At 39.1% G+C, this 25,797-nt stretch overlaps 1 protein-coding gene across 7 annotated transcripts in view; it reads right to left on the reverse strand.

Annotated features, from left to right (window-relative positions):
• The window catches only part of RNF24 (ring finger protein 24), a 115,671-nt gene that overhangs the window by 45,505 nt on the left and 44,369 nt on the right, over positions 1–25,797 (reverse strand). For 2 of the 7 annotated variants that reach the window (XM_086333391.1, XM_086333388.1), the window contains exon 2: positions 5,347–5,497. The exons of the other annotated variants lie outside the window; for them this stretch is intronic. The gene's annotated coding sequence lies outside the window, so the exon portion shown is untranslated. The remainder of the gene's footprint in view (positions 1–5,346; positions 5,498–25,797) is intronic. 7 annotated transcript variants of the gene reach the window in all.

Raw genomic sequence — 25,797 nt, forward strand, 5'->3', positions numbered from 1 at the left:
ATGTCTTTTGGCTGGTGCATTTATATTTAAGGTAATTATCAATATATATGATCCATTTTCTTAACTGTTTTGGGTTTATCTTCTGTAGGTCTTTTCCTTCTCTTGTGTTTCCTGCTTAGAGAAATTCCTTTAGCATTTGTTGTAAAGCTTGTTTGGTGGTACTGGATTCTCTTAACTTTGGCTTGTCTGGAAAACTTTTGATTTCTTCATCAAATCTGAAGGAGAGTCTTGCTGGGTAAAGTATTCCTGGTTATAGGTTCTTCCCTTTCATCACTTTAAATATATTGTGCCATTCCCTTCTGGCTTGTACAGTTTCAGTTGAGAAATCAGCTGATAGCCTGATGGGAATTCTCTTGCTGCTTTTAATATTTTATCTTTGTTTTAAATTTTTGTCAGTTCGATTACTATGTGTCTTGGTGTGTTCCTCCTTGGGTTTATCCTGCCTGGACTCCCTGTGCTGCCTGGACTTGGTTGACAATTTCCTTTCTCATGGTAGGGAAGTTTTCAGCTATTATCTCTTCAAATATTTTCTCAGGTCCTTTCTTTCTTCTCCTTCTGGGGCCCTACAGTGTGAATGTTGGGGCATTTAATGTTGCCCCAGAGGTCTCCTAGGCTGTCTTCATTTCTTTTCATTCTTTTTTCTATATTCTGTTCTGCAGCACTGATTTCCACCATTCTGTCCTCCAGGTCACTCATCTGTTCTTCTGCCTCAGCTATTCTGCTATTGATTCTTCTCACTGTATTATTCATCTCTGTTCTTTAGTTTTTCTGGGTCTTTGGTAAACATTTCTTGCATCTTCTTCATTATTTTTCTGAGATCCTGGATCACCTTCATTATCATTATCTGAATTCTTTTTCTAGAAGTTGCCTATCTCCACTTCATTTAATTATTTTTCTGGGGTTTTATCTTGTCCCTTCTTCTGGGACATAACTTTCTGCTTTTTCATCCTGATTAACTTTCTGTAATATGATTTTTGTTTAAGCCACTGTGGGACTGTGGTTCTTCTTGCTTCTTCTGTCTGCCCTCTGATGGAGGAAGCTAAGAGACTGTAAGTTTCCTGATGGGAGGGACTGGAGGTGGAAAAACTGAGTCTTGCTCAGGTGGGCAGGGCCTTGCTCAGTAAAACTTTAATCCAATTATCTGCTAATGGGTGGGGCTGCACTCCTTCCCTGGTAGTTGTCTGGCCTGAGGTGACTCAGCCCTTGGGTCTACAGACTCTATGGTAGGGTTTATGGGAACCTCCAAGAGGGCTTACACCAAGGGGGACCTTCCCGCCCCGCTGCTGCTGGTGCCCCTGTTCCTGTGGTGAGCCCCTGCTGACCCATGCCTCCTCAGGAGACTCCAACACTAGCAGGTAGTTTTGGTTCTGTATCCTATGGGGTCACTGCTCCTTTCCTCTGGGTCTTGGTGTGGGCAAGATTTTGTTTGTGCCCTCCAAGACTGGAGTCTCTGTTCCCCTCAGTTCTGTGGAAATCCTATAATCAAATCCCACTGGCCTTCAAGGTCAGATTCCCTGGGGATTCCCAGTTCCTGTGTTGGATCCCCAGGCTGGGAAGCCTGAGGTGGAGTTTAGAACCATTACAACAGTGGGAGAACTTCTTTGGTATTATTGTTCTCTAGTTTGTGGGGCACCCACCTGGTGGGTATGGGGTTTGACTTTATCGTGATTGTGCCCCGCCTACCATCTCACTGTAGCTTTTTCTTTGTCTCTGGATGTGGCGTATCTTTTTTGGTGGGTTCCAGTGTCCTCCTGTCAGTGGCTGTTCAACAGCTAGTTGTGATTTTGGTGCTCCTGCAGGATGAGATGAGCGCATATCTTTCTACTTTGCCATCTTGAACTGGAAGCTCCAACATATCAAAATGTTAATAATGGCTTGTGGCTTACTAGTCATTTTGATTTTCGTCTTCTTTTTTTTTTTTTAAATACTTTATTAAATCAGATTATGGGCAACTCCCTGATGGTCCAGTGGTAAGGACTTTGTTCTTCCATTGCAGGAGGCATAGGTTTGATCCCTGGTCAGGGAACTAAGATCTTGCAAGCTGTGTGGCGTGGTGAAAAAAAAAAAAACAAAAAACACATCTCCTCTATTTTATAGATAAGGAGTTTTGGTCACATAGCCATGACTGACCAAGTATGTATGGGAGTCAAGGACTCTCCAACTCAAAAGCCAGTGCCCTCAGCCTATATGCTCTAGTCTGTATAATCAGAAAACAGCAAATATTGTTTAAGCACTATAAGGGGACTATTTCTGCTGATTAGTTTAATAATACTTACTGATCACTGTACAGTTAAAATACCATGAATGAAGGTTGCCTCCTTCTTTAGGTGATAAGCTATAGTGATAAAGTGGCTCATCATACCTTCATGTTAGAATTTTTCTTGTCATTTTGATTCACTAGAAAATAAAGAGCAACTGCCAGGCTTGATTATCAAGACCCATAATGGTAACTGGATTACAACTACTGCCAAAATCAAAACAAAATAAAACCCCATCAAACAAAATGATTCTACTTTTATTAATAGAAGGCACATTACAAATGTGTTTGCAAATCTTTAGTGTCCTTGTTGGTTCCTGGAAGAGTATATTTATATTATAGATGACGTTGAGATACTGACTTGTTGTATCAGAAACCTCAGTTTATTATCAACTTAATTTCCAACTTCTAATAACTTATACCAGGAAGTCAACAGCTGCAAAGAACTATTTCATCTCAAGGAAACTCCTAAGAACTTCCAGACGTAAGTAATGTGTAATATTTAGTTATGAATTTTCAGCCATTTTCTGCAGATTTTATTGAAATATATAATTTCCTTTTTCTTACATTCAAATCTTCTAGGAAGAGAAGGCAGTTGTTCAGGAGTACTTTACCAAATATATCTAGCACACAAATTGTACAGCTCTAAGAAAGTAACAGCTGTGCAAACTTAACTCTTCCACATTGCTAATAGGGCTTCATTTGACTCCTGCTACAGTCAAGACTATCCCTCAATCCTTTAGAAATACCCCTCAGTAGACAAATTTTGCTTGGTAAAACAATTCTCACATTAGGAAATACGAGATTATTATAAACAGTGCTGCGATGAACATTGGGGTACACGTGTCTCTTTCCCTTCTGGTTTCCTCAGTGTGTATGCCCAGCAGTGGGATTGCTGGATCATAAGGCAGAAGCAACCTAGATGTCCATCAGCAGATGAATGGATAAGAAAGCTATGGTACATATACACAATGGAGTATTACTCAGCCATTAAAAAGAATACATTTGAATCAGTTCTAACGAGGTGGATGAAACTGGAGCCTATTATACAGAGTGAAGTAAGCCAGAAGGAAAAACACCAATACAGTATACTAACGCATATATATGGAATTTAGAAAGATGGTAACAATAACCCTGTGTATGAGACAGCAAAAGAGACACTGATGTATAGAACAGTCTTACAGACTCTGTGGGAGAGGGAGAGGGTGGGAAGATTTGGGAGAATGGCATTGAAACATGTAAAATATCATGTATGAAACGAGATGCCAGTCCAGGTTCGATGCACGATACTGGATGATTGGGGCTAGTGCACTGGGACGACCCAGAAGGATGGTATGGGGAGGGAGGAGGGAGGAGGGTTCAGGATGGGGAACACATGTATACCTGTGGTGGATTCATTTTGATATTTGGCAAAACTAATACAATTATGTAAAGTTAAAAAAAAAAAAAAAGAAATACGAGATTAAATGCACATGTTGGGAAGACTAAGAGAAAAAATAGGCAAACAGGTGGAAAAAGGGACAGGTTTGCAGTCAGCAACTCTGGATATTATTTCCAGAATGTCACTAGGTAGATGTCAATATTTGGTCAATCTGTATACCTCACTGGGACAATGCTTCAAAGGATTCCTGAAAGGATAAAATAGATGATAGATACTGAAGTATCTGAAAACTCTAAGAGTTAGGACAAAATACTAAGGACAAAACATGTATGTGTGCGTGTGCTGTTTACAATAGCCAACACGTGGAAGCAACCTAAATGTCCATTGATGGAAGAATGGATAAAGAAGATGTGGTACATATATACACTGTAATACTACTCAACCATTAAAAAGAATGAAATTGTGCTATTTGCAGCAACATGGATGGACCTACAGATTGTCATAATGAGTAAGTCAGACAGGGAAGAAATATTGTATGACATCCCTTATATGTGGAATCTAAAAAGAAACGATACAAATGAACTTACTTAAAAAACAGAAAGAGGGGTTTCTCTGGTGGCTCAGTGGTAAAGAATCCATCTGCCAACAAAGGAGTTGCAGGTTTGAGCCCTGGTCCAGGAAGATTCCACATGCCAAGGAGCAACTAAGCCAGTGCACCACAACTACTGAGCCTGTGCTCTAGAGCCCAGGAATCACAACTACTGAGCTGCAACTACGAAGTCTATACACCACAGCTACAGAGTAGCCACTGCTCGCTGCAACTTGTGAAAAGTGAGCAGCAACGAAGACCCAGCACAGCCAAAAATAAATAAAATTATAACCCCCCCCCCCCCAGACAGAAAGAGACTCATGGACTTAGAGAACAAACTTATGGTTGTGGGGGAAGGGGAATGATGGGGTGGAGAAGGATAGTTAGGGAGTTTAGGGTGGACATGTACACACTGCTATTTTAAAATGGATAACCAACAAGGACCTACTCTATAGTATACAGAACTCTGCTCAATGTGATGTGGCAGCCTGGATGGGAGGGGAGTTTGGAGGGGAATGGATACATGTATATGCATTGCTGAGTCCTTTCACTGTTCACTGGAAACTATCACAACACTGTTTATTAATCATTTATACCTCAATACAAAATAAAAAGTTTTTTAAAACAGAATATACTGTACAGTGCAGGGATTATGTAATGTTATACACAATAATATCTCAATTAAAAAAATGTTTGCCAAAAGAATCAGAGAACCAAAAGAGTTAAAATCTTTAAGTAATAGAAATAGCTACAAAATATATTCTTATTTAAAATAGGATCGTTTAAGTGCTAGAAATGCATTCATATAATGTATCTAGGATCTTTTCTGTACTTGGCAAATAAAAAGCAGCCAATAAATGTTGATTATTATTGTTAAAAATGTGTTATTTTTATCAGATGACTGACTGAGAAGTGCCTTAGTGAAAGCAAAAACACTGTTAAGATATATGTGAAGATTTACTAAAACAATGATACAAATGAACTTTCTTACAAAACAGAAAGAGACTCACACACTTAGACAATGAACTTAGAACTGCCAGGGCAGGGGTGATGGACAGTGGTTGGTGGGAGAGAAGGGGGAAGGGATAGTTAGGGAGTTTGGGATGGACATGTACTTACTGCTATAATTAAAAAGGTGAACCAGCAAGGATCTACTGTATGGCACATGGAGCTCTGCTCAATGTTATGTGGCTGCCGGATGAGAAGGCAGTTTGGCGGAGAATGGATACATGCAGATGTATGGTTGAGTCACTTCATTGTTCACCTGAAACTATCACAATGTTGTTAATTGACTCTACCACAATACAAAATAAAAAGTTAAAAAAAAAGTGTGTGTGTGTGTGTGTGTGTGTACATTTTGGCAAGGGGTAGGGGAGAGGGATGGAGAAGGAAATGGCAACCCCACTCCAGTGCTCTTGCCTGGAAAATCCCAGGGACAGAGGAGCCTGGTGGGCTGCAGTCCATGGGGTCGCGAAGAATTGGACACGTCTGAAGCGACTTAGTAGCAGCAGCAGCAGCAGGGGAAAGGGATGACATTTAAAAAAAAAGTAAAGAACATAAAAGATTCCCTGGCAAAGATCAAATCTCTATAAAGGATTCTACCAAACCAATTGCTCCTTCCTCAAGGAACTCCTCTGCACACACAGCCAACTTGTGCCAACACACATAACTTGTGCCAAACTGGCCACCAGAGGCAGGAAACCTATCCTGGCCAAAGGCAATCATCATATAGGCCAGCTGGGAGCCAGTGGTCTCACCCTGTAGGGATCCTTGTACTGGGTGGCACCACCAACAAACTCTGGGGGAATTCTGAATGGAGATACAGACAGGGAGTACTAGAGGTAGCACTGTCATCAGAAGGAAGAGATGTCTGCCTCAGTGCTCCTGGAGGCTAGCTGTTTCTTATGAGTCCTCCATTCTCACAGAGGAATGGGGGTTGACAGGGGATACACTGATGTAGAACACATTTTGGGAATCCCTACCCTTTCTTCTGGTAAATGGAATTGCTTAGCTACAACTGATCTATTTCCCAACAGTCTAAGTAGATGGTGTATTATTCCAAGATGTTAACCTGGTCTAGATACATTAATTTTATAATATTTTCGTTATAAAATTTTGGGTATGAATATGAATAATTTTTAAAAAATAAGTCAATCTTTAAAAAGAAAGCTACTATTCAAGATCCTCATAATAAGCTAAGTATTCTTCACTATTTAGCTATTGCAAATATAAAAGTTACCTAGTAACTGCACTTTGTGGGAATGAAGAGAAGAAATAGAAGATATAATAAACTGTTGGATCTTACTTAGCACTTCTGACTTCATTCCCATGAAAATCTTTTCCCCCTTTATGCAATTCCATAGTCCCTGAAATCTCTAATCTCAGTGTAAATTTCAAACTATCTAATAAGTTTATTAAGAAAGAAAGAAAAAGACAGAAATATCTGAGTTGTTGTTGTTGTTTTTTTTTTTAAATCAGCAATGGGATTTTTTTTTTTCACCAAGATACAAAAGGAATATACATTTGGCCCCATTGAGGACCTTAGCTTAACACAGTACACCACAGTTAGATGGGCTGCAGCAGGTGTTTTGCTGAAGTATGTCTGGTGGCCTCATTCTTCATAGAGTCACCCTGCTTGTTTAACATATATGCAGAGTACATCATGAGAAACGCTGGGCTGGAAGAAGCACAAGCTGGAATCAAGATTGCTGGGAGAAATATCAATAACCTCAGATATGCAGATGACACCACCCTTATAGCAGAAAGTGAAGAGGAACTAAAAAGCCTCTTGATGAAAGTGAAAGAGGAGCATGAAAAAGTTGGCTTAAAGCTCAACATTCAGAAAACGAAGATCATGGCATCTGGTCCCATCACTTCATGGGAAATAGATGGGGAAACAGTGGAAACAGTGTCAGACTTTATTTTGTGGGGCTCCAAAATCACTGCAGATGGTGATTGCAGCCATGAAATTAAAAGACGCTTATTCCTTGGAAGGAATGTTATGACCAACATAGATAGCATATTCAAAAACAGAGACATTACTTTGACAACAAAGGTCCATTAATCAAGGCTATGGTTTTTTCAGTAGTCATGTATGGATGTGAGAGTTGGACTGTGAAGAAAGCTGAGCACCAAAGAATTGGTGCTTTTGAACTATGGTGTTGGAGAAGACTCTTGAGAGTCCCTTGGACTGCAAGGAGATCCAACCAATCCATTCTAAAGGAGATCAGTCTTGGGTGTTCTTTGGAAGGAATGATGCTAAAGCTGAAACTCCAGTACTTTGGCCACCTCATGTGAAGAGTTGACTCATTGGAAAAGACTTTGATGCTGGGAGGGACTGGGGGCAGGAGGAGAAGGGGACGACAGAGGATGAGATGGGTGGATGGCATCACTGACTCGATGGACATGAGTTTGAGTGAACTCCAGGAGATGGTCATGGACAGGGAGGCCTGGCATGCTGCAATTAATGGGGTCACAAAGAGTTGGACACGACTGAGCGACTGAACTGAACTGAACTGACCCTAGCCAGCATCCTCCCAGTAGCCAGTACTCTACTTTTGTTTTAAAAATGCTCAGAAAAAGAAGAGACACAGGTCATTTCTAATTACACCAGTAATTAGACTGCTGTATTCTTTAATTTATGGTTCATAAACTATTAAAGACCATATATTTCTTATAAATACAAGACATTCAAGAAAAACTTTCTAAGAAAAATTATTTTAGACTTTGTTAATCTTTAAAAAAACAGACATATAAATTCATATTAAAAATGAACCCATGTGTATAGGTCAAGGAATTTGCACAAATGAATATGCCCTTGTTGCCACCACTCTAATCAAGATGCAGAGCATTTCTTTATCCCCAGAGAGTTCCCTGTACCCCTTTGCCATTAATCACCACTCCTAACTACTGATCTGATTTCCATCATTACAGATTAATTTTCCTTATGTTAGGATTTCATATTTAAATGAAATCACACAGTATATATTCTTTTGTGTTTAGCTTTTAGTCTCTCAATAGGTGAGAGACTCTTAACAAACAGCTCTATAAAATAATTCATGTTATATCCCTAGTCTGTCCTAGCTATTCTATTATCCACAACTTGTATCTCCTAAAGATCACTAAGATCATCCCTGGTAGCTCAGACAGTAAAGCGTCTGCCTACAATGCAGGAGACCCAGGTTCGATCCCTGGGTCGGGAAGATCCGCTGGAGAAGGAAATGGCAACCCACTCCAGTATTCATGCCTGGAAAATCCCATGGACCGAGGAACCTGGTGGGCTACAGTCCAAGGGGGCACAAAGAGTCGGAAACGACTAAGTGAGTTCACTTTCACTTTCAAAGATCACTAACTTCATCTTTGAATGTATCAATTTTATGGTTTTTAGGTAGTTCTTTTTTAAAAAAAAAGATTTATTTATTTTAATTTTTGGCTGTGGTAGGTCTTTGTTGCTGTGCACGGGCTTTCCCTAGTTGAAGCAAGCATGGGGTATGCTTCATTGTGGTGTGTGAGCTTCTCATTGTGGTGGTTTCTCCTGAAGCACAGGCTTCAGGCAAGTTGACTTTAGTAGTTGTGGCTTGCAGGCTCTAGCGCACGGGCTCAGTTATTATGGCCTATGAGCTTAGGTGCTCCAGGGCATGTAGGATCTTCCTGGAACAGATATCAAACACCCATCCCCTGCATTGGCAGGTAGAATCTTAACCACTGGACCAGCAGGGAAGCCCTGCATATTTATTTCCAAAACAAAATTCCTGGTTATCCTATTTAGGTGTCCCTTGGACTGTCAAGGAGATCAAACCAGTCAATCCTAAAGGAAATCAACCCTGAATATTCATTGGAAGGAGTGATGCTGAAACTCCAATATTTTGGCCCCCTGATGCAAAGAGCCAATTCATTGGAAAAGACTGATGCTGGGAAAGATTAAAGGCAAAAGGAGAAGGGGGTGGCAGAAGATGAGAGGGTTAGATAGCATCATTGACTCAATGGATGTGACTTTGAGCAAACTCCAGGAGACAGTGGAGGATAGAGAAGCCTGGCATGCTACAATCCATTGGGTCACAAAAAGTTGGACACAACTTAGTGGCTGAACAACAACAACATTATTTTCAAGGAAGAACATTTCACCATGTCCTTTACATGGGTGCTCCTTTCCATTTTTAAGTCTTTCTTCAGTGCAATACTTTCTACCTCTTATTTTTTTTAAAGACTTCAGCAGAGGAAATGTATAGCTTGATTCACTCATCATATTTTGCCTCAGTCAAAATCTAAGGCAAAGCAGGAACTCCAAGGTGCTCAAGACTGGAATGGTGAAGCCCCTTTTATGGTGAGATATCTGCTGATATGGACATGTCTCCTGGGGCCAAGGGAACACAAACTCAAGCTTGCAGCCTAGCCTAGGTGCTGCTTTGCAGCTGCTAAGTCGCTTTCAGTCATGTCCGACTCTGTGCGACCCCATAGACAGCAGCCCACCAGGCTCCCCCATCCCTGGGATTCTCCAGGCAAGAACACTGAAGTGGGTTGCCATTTCCTTCTCCAATGCATGCAAATGAAAAGTGAAAGGGAAGTCGCTCAGTCGTGTCTGACTCTTAGCGACCCCATGGACTGCAGCCTACCAGGCTCCGCCGTCCATGGGATTTTCCAGGTAAGAGTACTGGAGTGGGGTGTCATTGCCTTCTCCGAGCCTAGGTGGGTTCCTGCATTAAGCCAGGAGGTAATATGAAGAACAGAGAAGGCAATGGCACCCTACTCCAGTACTTTTGCCTAGAAAATCTCATGGATGGAGGAGCCTGGTAGGCTTCAGTCCGTGAGGTTGCTAAGAATCGGACACAACTGAGTGACTTCACTTTCACTTTTCATTTTCATGCACTGGAGAAGGAAATGACAACCCACTCCAGTGTTCTTGCCTCGAGAATCCCAGGGACGGGGGAGCCTGGTAGGAGGCCATCTATGGGGTCGCACAGAGTCGGACATGACTGAAGCGACTTAGCAGCAGCAGCAGCAGCAATGTAAAGAAAGTGGATAAACACAGTCTCTTTCATTTATGCTGTTGTTCTTTGATTATTTTCACTGTTTACTTCCATATAATCATGAAAAAAACCCTCTGCATCTATTGTCCTATACATCTGTTGATAGGAAACATGTATAACTAACAAATACATAGTCACATAGTCAACAAGAGAGTCTGAAATGCAGTAATTGGGTGCAACCTCAAAAACGACAGAATGATCTCAGTTCATTTCCAAGGGAAACCGTCCAGCCTCACAGTAATCCAAGTCTATGCCCCAACCGCTGATGCCAAAGAAGCTGAAGTTGACTATGAAGACTTGCAACACCTTCTAGAACTAACACACACAAAAAGATGTCCTTTTAATCATAGGGAATTGTAATGCAAAAGTAGGAAGTCAAGAGATACCTGGAAGAACAGGCAAGATTGCCTTGGAGTACAAAATGAAGCAGAGCAAAGGCTAACAGAGTTTTGTGAAGTAAACACACTGGTAATAGCAAACACCCTTTTCCAACAACACAAGAGACAACTCTACACATGGACATCACCAGATGGTCAACACTGAAATCAGACTGATTGTGTTCTTTGCAGCCGAAGATGGAAAATTTTTATACAGTCAGCAAAAAACAAGACCTGGAGCATACTGTGGCTCAGATAGTGAGCTCCTTATTGCAAAATTCAGGCTTAAACTGAAGAAAGTAGGGAAAACCACTAGGCCATTTAAAGGAAAGTGAAATAGCTCAGCTGTGTCTGACTCCTTGAGACCCCATGGACTGTAGCCTACCAGGCTCCTCCTCCATAGGATTTTCCAGGCAATAGTACTGGAGTGGATTGTCATTTCCTTCTCCAGTGGATCTTCCTGACCCAGGGATTGAACCCAGGTCTCCCGTATTGTAGACAGATGCTTTACCGTCTGAGCCACCTAAATCATGACCCTTATACAGTGGAGGTGACAAATAGATTCAAGGGACCAGATCAGTTCTTCAGAGTGTGTGAGGAACTATGGACAGAGGTTTGTAGCACTGTACAAGGGGCAGTGACCAAAACCATCCCAAACAAAAAAAAATGCAAGAAGGCAAAATGGTTGGGGAGGCTTTACAAATAGCTGAGGAAAGAAGAAAAATGAAAGGAAAGGGAGAAAGGGAAAGATACACCTAACTGAATGTGGAGTTTCAGAGAACATCAAGGAGATAAGAAGGCCTTCTTAAATGAACAAGGCAAAGAAATAGAAGAAAACAATGGAATGGGAAAGACTAGAGATCTCTTCAAGAAAATAAGAACAATTAGAACCAGACATGGAACTACAGACTGGTTCAAAATCAGGAAAGGAGGACATCAAGGCTGTATATTGTCACCCTGCTTATTTAACTTGTATGCTGAGTACATCATGTGAAAAGCCAGACCGGAAGACTCACAAGCTGGAATCAAGATTGCCAGGAAAAATACGAACAACTTCAGATAAGCAGATGATGCCACCCTAATGGCAGAAAGTGAAGAGGAACTAAAGATCCTCTTGATGAAAGTGAAAGAGGAGAGTGAAAATGTTGGCTTAAAACTCAACATTCAAAAAACAAAGATCGTGGCATCCAGTCCCATCACTTCATGGCAAATAGATGGGGGAAAAAATGCAAAGAATGGCAGATTTTATTTTCTTGGGGTCAAAAATCACTGTGGATGGTGATTGCAGTCATAAAAGACACTTGCTCCTTGGAAGAAAAGCTATGACAAACCTAGACAGCGTATTAAAAAGCAGAGACTTTACTTTGTTGATGAAGTTCTGTATAGTCAAAGCTATGGGTTTTTCCAGTAGTCATGTGTGGATGTCAGATTGGGACTATAAAGAAGGCTGAGTACTGAAGAACTGGTGCTTTCAAACTGTGGTGCGAGAGAAGACTCTTGAGAGTCCCTTGGACAGCAAGGAGACCAAACCAGTCAATCCTAAAAGAAATCAACCCTGCATATTCATTGGAAAGATTGATGGTGAAGCTGAAGCTCCAGCACTTTGCCCACCTGATGTGAAGAGCCAACTCACTGGAAAGGACCCTGATCCTGAGAGAACTGAGGGCAGGAGAAGAAGGGGATGACAGAGAATGACACGGTTGGATGGCATCATTGACTCAATGGACATGAGTTTGAGAAAACTGCATGAAAGAGTGAAGGACAGGGAAGCCTGGTGTGCTGTAGTCCGTTGGGTTGCAAAGAGTCAGATACCACTTAGTGACTGAACAACAACAAGAATGGTTGTTACCATTGTCAAAAACTTGGCAAAGTATATAAGGGATCTCTGTATTACTTCTTACAACTGCCTATGAATCTACAATTATTTTAAAAAATCAGTTAAGAAAAAATGTTTCAAAATTCAAATAACAAATTCAAATGAAAAATATACATTTCATATAAAAATTCAGGAAAAAGGAGATGAAATATATACCAAATGGTACATAAATTAAGCACAGTAAGAATAACATATATGTGAATCAACCACTCCAATTAAAGGCTGGCATTGGCTGACTGGATTAAAAAAAAGCAAAAGCAAAACCAAAGCCCCAAACCCATAAAACAAGATCTAGCTACATGGTTTTTTTTTTTTTTTTTTAAGCAAGAATTGTACTTTATATTCAAAGACATAGGATGATGGAAAAAGCTACATCTTGCAAAAAATATGCATAAGAGAGATAGAGTGGTTATGTCAATATAGGACAAAATATACTTTAAGACAAAAAAATTTACCAGAGACAAAGATGTTTTACAATTAAATAGTCAATTCATCAGTAAGATAGGTCAACGTAACAACTGATCCCCAAAATACAAGACAAAAACTGACAAAATTAAAGGGGAAAATAGCTCAACAATAATAGTTGAAAACTTTAATATCTCATGCTTAATAATAGGTAGAACAATTAGACCAAAATTCATCAAAGATAACAAGAGTTAAATAACTCTATCAACTAACTTGACCTAACTAGCACTTAAAGAACACTCTACCTAATGAGCAGAATACATATTCTTCTTAAGCACAATTTGCAGTCATAGACTATATGGTAGGCCAGTGGCTGGCAAAAAAGTTTCTTAAAGGACCTCACAGTAAATATACTAGGCTTGCTGCCTATATAGTCTCTGTCACAGCTACTCAGCTCTTCTCCTCTCAGAAGCAGCCATGGACAACACTTTCATCAACAGGCATGACTGTGTTCCACTGAACTTTATTTACATAAACAAGCAGGTTGTGCTTAGTTTGCAAACTCCTGTGCTACGTCATAATATAAATTTCAATAAATTTAAAAATATTGAAACTCAACAAAGTATGTGCTCTGATCATAATAGAATTAAATTAGAAGTCATCAAAAGGATGCACAAGAAATACAAGTAAGCATATTTGTGGAGCAAGCACATAAAAGGATGCTCTACGTTCAGCACAGGGAAGCCTAGTGTGCTGCAGTCCATGGGGTCACAAAGAATCGGACTGAGTGACTGAACAACAACTACAACCACATCATTAGAGAAATGCAAACCAAAACCATAATGATATACCACTTCATATCCACAAGGATGGGTATTTTGAAAACAGCACAGAAAATAATAAGCATTAGTGAGGAGCCTGGCACAAACCTAGACATATAGATCAAAGGAACAGGCTAAAGAGCCCCAAAATAAACCTACACACCTATGGTCAATTAATCTTTGACAAAATGGATAAGAATATACAACGGGAAAAAGACAATCTCTTCAGCAGGTGGTGTTTGGCAAGTTGGACAGCTGCATGTAAATCAATGAAGTTAGAACACATCCTCACACTGTACACAAAAATAAACTCAAAATGGCTTAAAGACTTAAATATAATACAGGACACCATAAAACTTCTAGAAAGTAACATTGGCAAAGCATTCTCTGACATAAATTCTACCAATATTTTCTTAGTTCAGTCTCCCAAGGCAACAGAAATAAAGGGAAAAACAAACAAATGGGATCTAATCAAAGTTACAAGCTTTTACACAGCAAAGGAAACCACAAACAAAATGTAAAGACAACCTTTTGCTGGGAGAAAATATTTGAAAATAATGTGACTGACAAGGGCTTAATTTCCAAAATATACAAAGAGCTCATGCAACAGAACAACAACTACAATGAAACAAGTAACCCAATAAAAAAATGGACAGAAGACTTAAAGAGACATTTTTCCAAAGAAGATACACAGATAAACAACAGGCACATGTAAAGGTGCTGAACACTGCTGATTATTTGAGAAATGAAAATAAAAACAACAATGAAATACAACCTCACCCCAGTCAGAATAGCCATCATTAAAAAGGCTGATAACAAATACTGGAGGGGAGGTGGAGAAATAGAAACTCTCCTACACTGTTGGTGGGCGGTAAGTTGGTACAGCCACTATGGAAAACAGTATGCAGCTTCCTTAAAAAACTAAAAATAGAGTTGCCGTATGATCTAGCAATACTACTCCTGGCATATAGGCAGATAAAACTAACTCAAAAACATACATGCACCTCTATGTTCATAGCAGCACTATTTACAGTAGCAAGGACATGGAAACCTAAATGTCCTAATGTCCATTGACAGATGAATGGATAAAGAAGATATAGTACATATATACAATGGAATATTACTCAGTCATTAAAAAGAATAAAATAACGTCATTTGCAGCACTTAGATGAACCTGGAGATTATCACACTAAATGAAGACAGAGAAATTAAAAAAAAAGCTTTTGAAAATAGAAAGTTAATAAAAAGATGTGGTATATATATGTATACACACACACACACACACACACACACACACACAATGGACTACTACTCAGCCATAAAAAAGAGTTCAATAAATGCCATCTGCAGCAGCACGGACAGACCTAGAGATGATCATGCTAAATGAAGTCAGTCAGAAAGTCAAAGACAAATGCCATATGATATGACTTACATGTGGAAACTGAAATATAGCACAAATGATCTTATCTGGGTTGCCAAGGGTGACAGGAGTTGGGGCAAGGATGGAGTGAGAATTTGGGGTTAGCAGATGCAAACCAGTATATACAGAATGGATAAACAACAAGGTTTTACTGTATAGCACAGGGAACTATACTCATTATTTTGTGATAAACCATAATGGAAAGCATTATGGAAAAGATTATGAAAAAGATTTATATATATATATATATAAAACTGAATCAATTTGCTGTACAACAGAAATGAACACAATGTTGTAAATCAGGCATACTTCAATATAAAAAAAAAGAAACTGTGGTACACCAAGGAAAGAAAGAGAGATCACAGCAAAGGAACCTGTTCACAAAACAGAAAGACAACCTACTGATTGGGAGAAAATATTTACAAATGATATGACCAATAAAAGATTAATAACCAAAATATATAAACAGCTCATACAACTCAACATCAAAAAAACCTAAGCAATCTGATTAAAAAATAGGCAGAAGACCCAAATAGACTTTTTTTTCAAAGACATACAGATGGCCAACAGGGACATGAAAAGATGTTCAACATTGTTAATCATCAGAAAAATGCAAATTAAAAATACAATGAGATATCACCTCACAACTGTCAGAACAGCTATTATCAAAAAGAACACAAGTAACAAATGTTGGCAAAGATATGGAAAAAGGGAACCGTTGCACACTGTTTGGCAGAAAGCAATTGGTGCAGCCACTATAGAAAACAGTATGGAGGTGTCACCAAAAGCTAAAAGTAGAACTACCATGTGATCCAGCAATTTCATTCCTGGGTCTTAATCCACAAAAACACTAATTCAAAAAGATCCAGGCACCTTAGTGTTCACAGCAGCATTATGAGATTATATGATTATATAATTGTGTGCAAGTTATGGAACCAACCTGTCCATTACAAATGAATGGATAAATATGTGGTGTGTGTGTATACACATACATATACAGACAATGGAATACTACCACTCAGCCATAAAAAAGAAGGAAAATTTTCCATTTAAAACAACACAGATGGACTTCGAGAGTATTATGCTAAGTGAAATAAGTCAAGCAGAAAAGACAAATGATGATATCAATTATACGTGAGATGTAAAAAATAAAATTAATGACTACAACAAAACAGAAATAGACTTGAGATACAGAGAAAAAAATGAGTGGTTACCCGTGGGGAGAGAGAAGGGAATGGGGCAGGATAGCAGTAGGGGATTAAGAGGTACAAACTAGTATGTATAAGATAAATAAGCAACAACAGTAAATAGTTAATAACTATAAATGGGATATAACCTTTAAAATTTGTAAATCATTATGTTGTACACCTTAAATATATATAACATTTTATATGAATAAAAAATGTGTTATATACATGCCTCTAAGGCTGGTGATCTGTGAAGTTCCACCTTCTGTTAGAGCTCTCTGCAGCTGCCCTGCCTCATGACCTCCAGAGACTAGGACAGGACCATGATGTGGATGTGCTAGCTTGCACTCGTGCTGGTGGCAGTCACCAGGATCCACTAAGATTCACTCATCTTAGGACTGAAGACAAGCTGGTGGGATAAAAGAACTTGAGCTCACCTCTTCTCACAAAAACACCAAAATCACCACCAACAGATAAACAACCATCAACAAAAATGATTGGAACCTACCAAAAAAGATATTTTACATCCAAAGACAAAGAAGAAGCCAGGAGACAGTAGGAGGGGCACTTTCACAATATAATCAAATCTTAAAACTGCCATGTGGGCAACCCACAAAACTGTTATATCACAGAGGTTCTCCCACAGGAATGAGAGTTCTGAGCCTCATGTCAGGCTTTCCAGTCTGGGGGTCTGGTATTGGGAGGAGGAATCCCCAGAGCATTTGGCTTTGAAGGCCAGCAGGGCTTGGTTACAGGAGCTCCATAGGACTGGATGAAACAAAGACTCCACTCTTGGAGGAGGGTTCATGTACACTGGACCCGGACCAAAGCAGTGACTCCATAGGAGTCTGAGCCAGACCTACCTGTGGGTCTTTGTGGGTCTCCCGTGGAGGCAGGCATCAGCTGTAGCTCACTGTGGGACAAGGACACTGGTAGTGGAGGCCCCATGGAATATTCGTCTGCATGAGCTCCTGAAGGCCACCATTTTGGCACTGAGACCTGGCACCACCCAACTGCCTGATGGCTCCAATACTGGGACACCTCAGGCCAGACAACAGCCTGACCCATCACAGACAAGCTACCAAAAGTTGTCTTGAGCTCCTGGCTGCCTCTAAACACATCCCTTGACATAGTCCTGTCCACCAGAGGGACAAGACCCACTTCCACTCACCAGTGTGGATACATCAGTTCCATCCACCAGGAAGCCCACACAAGCCCCAGGACCAACCTCATACACCAGGAAGCAGACATCAGAAGCAAGAGGAGCTACAAATCTGTAGCCTGAGAAATGGAGACCACAAACACAGAAAGTTAGACAAAATGAGACAGAAGAGAAATATGTTCCAGATGAAGGAACAAGATAAAACCCAGGAATAACAACTAAGATTCCTAATAACAACAGTAAAGATGATCCAAAACCTCAGAAAAAGGATGGAGGCACAGTACATGACAATACAAGAAATGTTTAACAAACAGCTAGAAGATTTGAAGAACAGAGTTGAACAATACAATAACTGAAATTAAAAACACACTAGAAAGAATCAATAACAGAATAAATGAGGCTGAAGAAAGAATAAGTGAAAAGAAAGATTGATGAAATCACTGCCACAGAACAAAATAAAAAAAAAAGAATGAAAAGAAATGAGGACAGTCTAAGGGACTTCTGGGACAACATTAAACATACTAATATTTGCATTACAGAGATCCCAGAAGGAGAAAGGAGAGAAGGGCCAGAGAAAATACTTGAAGCAGTAATGGTCAAAAACTTCCCTAAATGGGGGATAAAACCACTCACTCAAATTCATGAAGCACAAAGAGTCCCAAGGAGAAACATTCCAAGACACATATTAATCAAATTGATAAGAATTATAGACAAAGTGAAAATATTAAAAACAAGGGACAATCAACGAATAACATAGAAAGGATCTCCATAAGGTTAGCAGCTGATTATTTAGCAGAAGCTGCAGGCCAGAAGGCAGTGGCACAATATATTTAAAGTGGTAAAAAGGAAAAAACTACAACCAAGAATACTCCATCCAGTCAGGCTCTCATCAGATTCGATGGAGAAAGTAAAAGCTTTACAGATAAGCAAAAGCTAAGAGAATCAGCACCACCAAACCAACTTTACAACAAATGTTAAAGGAAATTCTCTAGGTGGAAGAGAGAAGTCCACATCTAGAAACAAGAAAACTGTAAGTGGGAAAGCTCATTGGCAAGGTAAACATACAGTAAAGGTAGGGAATCATTCACACACAAATATGATCTCAAAACCAGCAATTGTGGGAAGAGGTCAAGTACAAATGTAGGATATTGGAAATACATTTGAAATTAAGAGACAAGCAACTTAAAACAATCTGGTGTATATACAAACTACTATATCAAAACCTCATGGTAACTGCAAACCAAAAGTCTACAATAGATATATACATACACAAAAGAAAAAGCAATCTAAACATAACACAAAAGATATTCATCAAGTCATAAGAGAAGAGAGCAAATGAGTAAGGGAAGAAAAAAAGACTTACAAAAACAAATTTGAAACAATCAACAAAATGGCAATAAGAACACACATATTGATAATTACCTTAAATGTAAATGGATTAAATGCTCCAAACAAAAAGAAACAGATGGGCTGAATGGATACAAAAACAAGGCAAATGGATACATGCTGTCTACAAGAGTCCTACTTCTAATCTAGAGACACACAAAGTCTGAAAGTAAGGGGATGGAAAAATGTATTCCATGCAAATGGAAACCCAAAGAAAGCTGGAGTAGCAATACTCATCAGACAAAATAGACTTTCAGTTCAGTTCAGTTCAGTCGCTCAGTCGTGTCCAACTCTTTGCAACCCCATGAATCGCAGCATGCCAGGCCTCCCTGTCCATCACCAACTCCCGGAGTTCACTCAAACTCATGTGCATCAAGTCAGTGATGCCATCCAGCCATCTCATTCTCTGTCGTCCCCTTCTCCTCCTGCCCCCAATCCCTCCCAGCATCTGAGTCTTTTCCAATGAGTCAACTCTTCGCATGAGGTGGCCAAAGTATTGGAGTTTCAGCTTTAGCATCAGTCCTTCCAAAGAACACCCAGAACTGATCTCCTTTAGAATGGACTGGTTGGATCTCCTTGTAGTCCAAGGGACTCTCAAGGGTCTTCTCCAACACCACAGTACAAAAGCATCAATTCTTCGGGGCTCAGCTTTCTTTATAGTCCAACTCTCACATCCATACATGACCACTGGAAAAACCATAGCCTTGACTAAACGGACCTTTGTTGGCAAAGTAATGTCTCTGCTTTTGAATATGCTATCTAGGTTGGTCATAACTTTCCTTCCAAGGAGTAAGCGTCTTTTAATCTCATGGCTGCAATCACCATCTGCAGTGCTTTTGGAGCCCCCCAAAATAAAGTCTGACACTGTTTCCACTGTTTCTCCATCTATTTCCCCTGAAGTGATGGGACCGGATGCCATGATCTTAGTTTTCTGAATGTTGAGCTTTAAGCCAACTTTTTCACTCTCCTCTTAAGACCATTAAATGAGACAAAGAAGGACATTATACATAATGATTAAGGGATCAATCCAACAATAAGATGTAATAACTGTAAATACATGTGTACCCAACATAGAAGCATCTCAATATATAAGGCAAATGCTAACAACCATAAAAGGAGAAATCAACAGTAATACAATAGTAGTGGAGGACTTTACATCTCACTTACACCAATGGACAGAAAATCAACAAGGAATCATAGGCCTTAAATTATACATTGTACCAGGTAGACTTAACTGATATCTATAGAACATTCCATCTGAAAGCAGCAGAATACACGTTCCTCTCAAGTGCACATGAAACATTCTCCAGGATAGATCACATGCTGGGCCAGAAAGCAAGCTCTGGTAAATTTAAGGAAATGGAAACCATATCCAGGATCTTTCCCAAGTAAACACTATGAGATTAGAAATCAATGACAAGAAAAGAAAAGCTGTAAAAAAACACCAACACATGGAAGCTAAATAATATGTTACTAAACACCCAGTGGATCATTGAAAATGTCAAAGAGGAAATGAAAAAATCCCTAAACAACCTAGCTTTACACCTAAAGCATCGAGAGAAGGGAGAACAAACAAAAACGAAAGTGGAGAGAAAGAAATCATAAAGATCAGAGCAGAAATAAATGAAATAGAGACAAAGAAAAAAAAATAGAAAAGCTCAATGAAACTAAAAGCTGGTTTTCTGAAACGGAGAAACAAAATCGATAAAACTTTAGCCAGACTCATCAAGAATAGAAGGGAGAGGGTTCAAATCAATGAAATTAGAAATGAAAAAGGAGAACTTACAACTGACACCATAGAAATACAAAAGATCATAAGAGACTACTACAAGCAACTATATGCCAATAAAATGGACAACCTAGAAGAAATGGACACATTCTTAGAAAGGTATAATCTTCCAAGACCGAACTTGGAGGAAATGGAAAATAAGAATAGACCAGTCACAAGTACTGAAATTGAAAGTGTGAAAATAATTTTATTTATTTATTTTTGGCTGTGCTGGGTCTTCATTGCTGAGTGGACTTTTCTCTAGTTACCATGAGTAAGGGCTACTCTCTAGTTGTGGTGTGTGGGCTTTTCATTGCAGTGGCTTCTGTTGCTGTGGAGCACAGGCTCTAGGGTGGGTGTATGTGCTTCAGCAGTTGCAGCGTGTAGGCTCAGTAGTTGCTGTTCCGGGACTCTAAAACACACACAAGCTCAACAGTTGTGTTGCATGGACTTAGTTGTTCTGTGGCATGTGGGATCTTTCTGGATCAGGGATTGAATCCCTCTCTCCTGCATTGGCAGGAAGATTCTTTACCACTGAGCCAAATCTATGGTATGGAGAAAAGATCTAAAACTGTTTTTCCAAACAGTCATTTATTCCAATAGCATTTGTAAGATTTTTTTCTCCACTGTTTTAAACTTCTACTTCTTTCACAGAGTCACTTTTTATACATTCCTGGGTCTGTTTTTGGATTTTATAGTCTGTTCTTTTTTTCTGTTCATGATGACCTGGATCAGCACTCAAAAGTTTTAACATAACTTTAGCATAAGGACAATATTTCCGTCATTACTCTACCTCTTTAGTATTTTCAAGGCTATTATTACACAATCTTTTCCAGATAAACAATTAAAAAAAATATCCTGTTGGGAAGTTGACTGAAAGTATATTAAATTTATAGCTTACTTTAGGGAGACTGGGTCTTCATAGCCAGGCACATGATATGTTTTTCATACATTCTAGTCTCATTTTATGGCTCTCAGTAGATTCTCATAGCTTTAGTCATACACGTTTTACACTTTTTGTTAGTTTATTTCAGTTATTGTATATACTTTTATTGTTAAGATTGGGAACTTTTTTCCATTATATTTTCTGAGCTGGTTATTCCTGGCATGGAGTAAAGCTACTACTTTCTGTATTTTTATTTTGGAGCCTAACTTCAAGAAACTTTTAGGGCAGGTGTAACTAATTGCCTGCATAAAAATAAATCTTTATAAAGCACCCACAGAACAACACTCATCTCTGAGCAGTGAGTACTCCATGAAAAACTAGCTGCAAAAACACACTGAGTCAACTGAACACAGTGACTTTTTACTTATATCACCGAATACAACTTTCATTCTGAAATAACTGATTTAGACATCATCTTTCTAGCAATAAAATAAGAAATTGTCAGTTTGTGAGGTGGATGAATCTAGAGCCTGTTATATAGAGTGAAGTAAGTCAGAAAGAGAAAAACAAATATAGAATATTAATGCATATATATGGAATCTTGAAAAATGGTACTGATGAACCTATTTGCAAGGAAGGGATGCAGACACAGACTTACAGAAAGGAATTGTGGGCACAGTTTGGGAAGGAAAGAGTGGGACGAACAGAGAAAGTAGCATCAATATATATATATACTACTATGTGTAAAGTAGATAGCTGGTGAGAAGTTACTATATAACTCAGGGAGCTCAGTGTGCTGCTCTGTGATGACCAAGATGGGTGGAATAGGGGGCAGGCTCAAGAGAGAGGTGATGTGTGTATAATTACGGCTGATTTATGTTGTTACATGGCAGAAACCAACACAACGTTATAAAGTGATTTTCCTCCAATTAAAAAAAAAAAAAAAGACTCTACCCAAACAGGACAGTGCCCAAACACTGTGCTTTAGAAGATGTAATTGTTTTATTTTTTAATATATGCTTTTCAAAGCACTGTCTAGGTTTGTCATAGCTTTCCTTTCAAGTAGCAAGCATGTTTTAATTTCATGACTTTTTGTTTATTCATATATATATATCTTTTATATCTTTTAAAGTAAAAAAAATCTGTGAAATACTTGACCAAAATTTGTCTACAGCTGCATATAAAAGCTAGCTGAGACAATGTTACTAAAGAAATTTAACAAAGAAAATGTTAGTAGAAGTCCATCTGTATAGAAGCATAAATTATATATATATATATTTAAGCATATATTTTCTGCCATTTCCAGAGTGTGACAGTTAATTTCAAACAGTTAGGTCCCCCAGAAAGCACCCCTATATCAGTGAATAATACTTCACGTGTCACAGAGAAACACTTCTAACAACCACCTATGTTTATTCTAATTCTAAATTCACCAAAGTTATACACTGTTTTAAATTCTGTTTTCCTCACATGACTCCCCTAGTCAACATTCAAGTTTACCTGAAAATTCAATTTCTCATGGCGAATCTATAAATTGGCAGTCTTGTGAATTTTGTAGCAAGAGTTTTCTAGGCTTCAGTTAGCCCTGAGTAAAAGGTAAGGTTGCATTTCTGTATATGTAAGAGGCCCAGACCCTAGAATGCAGCAATTCGAGTGGAGTGCCTGCACTGAGAGGTTTTGTTCCTGAATACTTAAGCTGCCACTCCTGGATAATTCCACTACCTCATTTCCTTCAAAGTGGTCTAGTCTTCACTGCTTACATTTCAGAAGTTTCCTCTGAAGGAGAAATCAAAAGCTTTATAGATAAGCAAAAGTTAAGAGAATTCAGCACCACCAAACCAGCTTTACAATAAATGCTAAAGAACTTATTTAGACAGGAAACATAAGAGAAAGAAAAGGCCTACAAAAACAAATCAAAAACAATAAAATAAATGGTAACAGGATCATACATATCAATAATTACCTTAAATGTAAGTGGACTAAATGCTCCTACCAAAAGACACAGATTGGCTGAATGGATACAAAAACAAGACCCCTATACATGGTGCCTACAAGAGACCCACCTCAGACTTAGAGACACATACAGACTGAAAGCAAGGGGCTGGAAAAAGATATTCCATGCAAACACACATCAGAAGAAAGTGGGAGTAGCAACACACATATCAAAACAAAACAGACTTTAAAATAAAGACCATTACAAGAGACAAGGAAGAACACTACATAATGATCAAGGGATCAACCCAAGAAGAAGATATAACAATTATAAACATATACATGCACCTAACATAGGAACACCTCAATACATAAGACAAATGCTAACAACTGTTAAAGAGGACATCAACAACAGTACAATAATAGTGAGGGACTTTACTGCCCTGCTCATACCAAAAGACACATACATCATCCAGACAGAAAACTAGTAAGAAAACACAAGCTTTAAACAATACACTGGACCAGTTGGGCCTAACTGATATCTACAGGGCATTTCATCCAAAAACAGTAGATTTCACTTTTTTGCAAGTGCATATGGAACATATTTCAGGATAGATCACATTTTGGGCCATAAACCAAACCTTGGTAAATTAAAAAAAATTGAAAACATTTCAAGCATCTTTCCTGACCAGAATGCTACAAGTTGTTCAGTCACTCAGTCGTGTCCAACTCTTGTGATCCATGGACTGCAGCACACCAGGCTTCCCTGACCTTCACCATCTCCCGGAGCTTGCTCAAACTCATGTTTATTGAGTCGGTAATGCTATACAACCATCTTGTCCTCTGTCATCCCCTTCTCCTGCCTTCAATCTTTCCCAGCATCTGGGTCTTCTCCAATGAGTTGGCACTTTGCATCAAGTGGCCAAAGTATTGGAGCTTCAGCTTCAGTTTCAGTCCTTCCAATGAATATTCAGAGTTGATTTCCTTTAGGATTCACTGGTTTGATCTCCTTGCAGTCCAAGGCAACTCAAGAGTCTTCTCCAACATCACAGTTCAAAAGCATCAATTCTTCAGCACTCAAACTTCTTTACAGTCCAACTCTCACATCTATACATGACTACTGCAAAAACCATAGCTTTGACTAGACGGACCTTTGTCAGCAAAGTAATGTTTCTGCTTTTTAATATGCTGTCTAGGTTTGTCAGGAGTTTTCTTCCAAGGAGCAAGTGTCTTTTAATTTCATAACTGCAGACACTGTCTGCAGTGATTTTGGAGCCCAAGAAAATAGTCTGTCACTGTTTCCATTGTTTCCCCATCTGTTTGCCATGAAGTTAGGGGACCAGATGCCATAATCTTAGTTTTTTGAATGTTGAGTTTTAAGCTAGCTTTTTCACTCTCCTCTTTCACCTTCATCAAGAGGCTCTTTAGTTCCCCTTTGATTTCTGCCATAAGAGTGGTGTCATCTGCATAACATCACTATAAGATTAGATATCAACTAGAAAAAAAGCATAAAAACACAAACACATGGAGGCTAAACAATATGGTTCTGCGGCTGCTGCTGCTGTGTCGCTTCAGTTGTGTCCGGACCCCATAGACGGCAGCCCACCAGGCTCCCCTGTCCCTGGGATTCTCCAGGCAAGAACACTGGAGTGGGTTGCCATTTCCTTCTCCAATGCATGAAAGTGAAAAGGGAAAGTGAAGTCGCTCAGTTGTGGCTGACTCTTAGCGACCCCATGGACTGCAGCCTGCCAGGCTCCTCTGTCCATGGGATTTTCCAGGCATGAGTACTGGAGTGGGGTGCCATTGCCTTTTCCGAATATGGTTCTGAATAACCAAGAAATCACAGAAGAAATAAAAAAGGAAACTGAAATATACCTAGAAACAAATGACAATAAACACACATCTCAAAACCTATGGGATGCAGTAAAAGAACTGCTGAGAGTGAAGTTCAGAGCAATACAAGCCTACCTCAAGAAACATCAAATAAACATCCTAACATTATACCTAAAGTAACTAGAAAAAGAAGAACAAGAAAACTCCAAAGTTAGTAGAAGGGAATAAATTATAAAGATCAAAGCAGAAATAAAAGAAAAAGAAATGAAGGAAAGATCAGTAAAACCGAAAGCAATTTCTTTGAGAAGATAAACAAAATTGATAAACCAGTAGCCAGACTTATAAAGAAAAAAAAAAGAGAAGACTCAAATCAATAATACTAGAAATGGAAAAGGAAAAGACAACACGAAAATACAAAGGATAATATGAGACAACTATGAGCAACTATATGCCAATAAAATGGACAACTTGGAAGAAATGGACAAATTGTT

The sequence above is a fragment of the Bos grunniens genome, chromosome 13, assembly GCF_055505025.1.
Source record: "Bos grunniens cultivar Pamir isolate PY7600 chromosome 13, Bosgru_T2T1.0, whole genome shotgun sequence".
Taxonomy (NCBI): domain Eukaryota; kingdom Metazoa; phylum Chordata; class Mammalia; order Artiodactyla; family Bovidae; genus Bos; species Bos grunniens.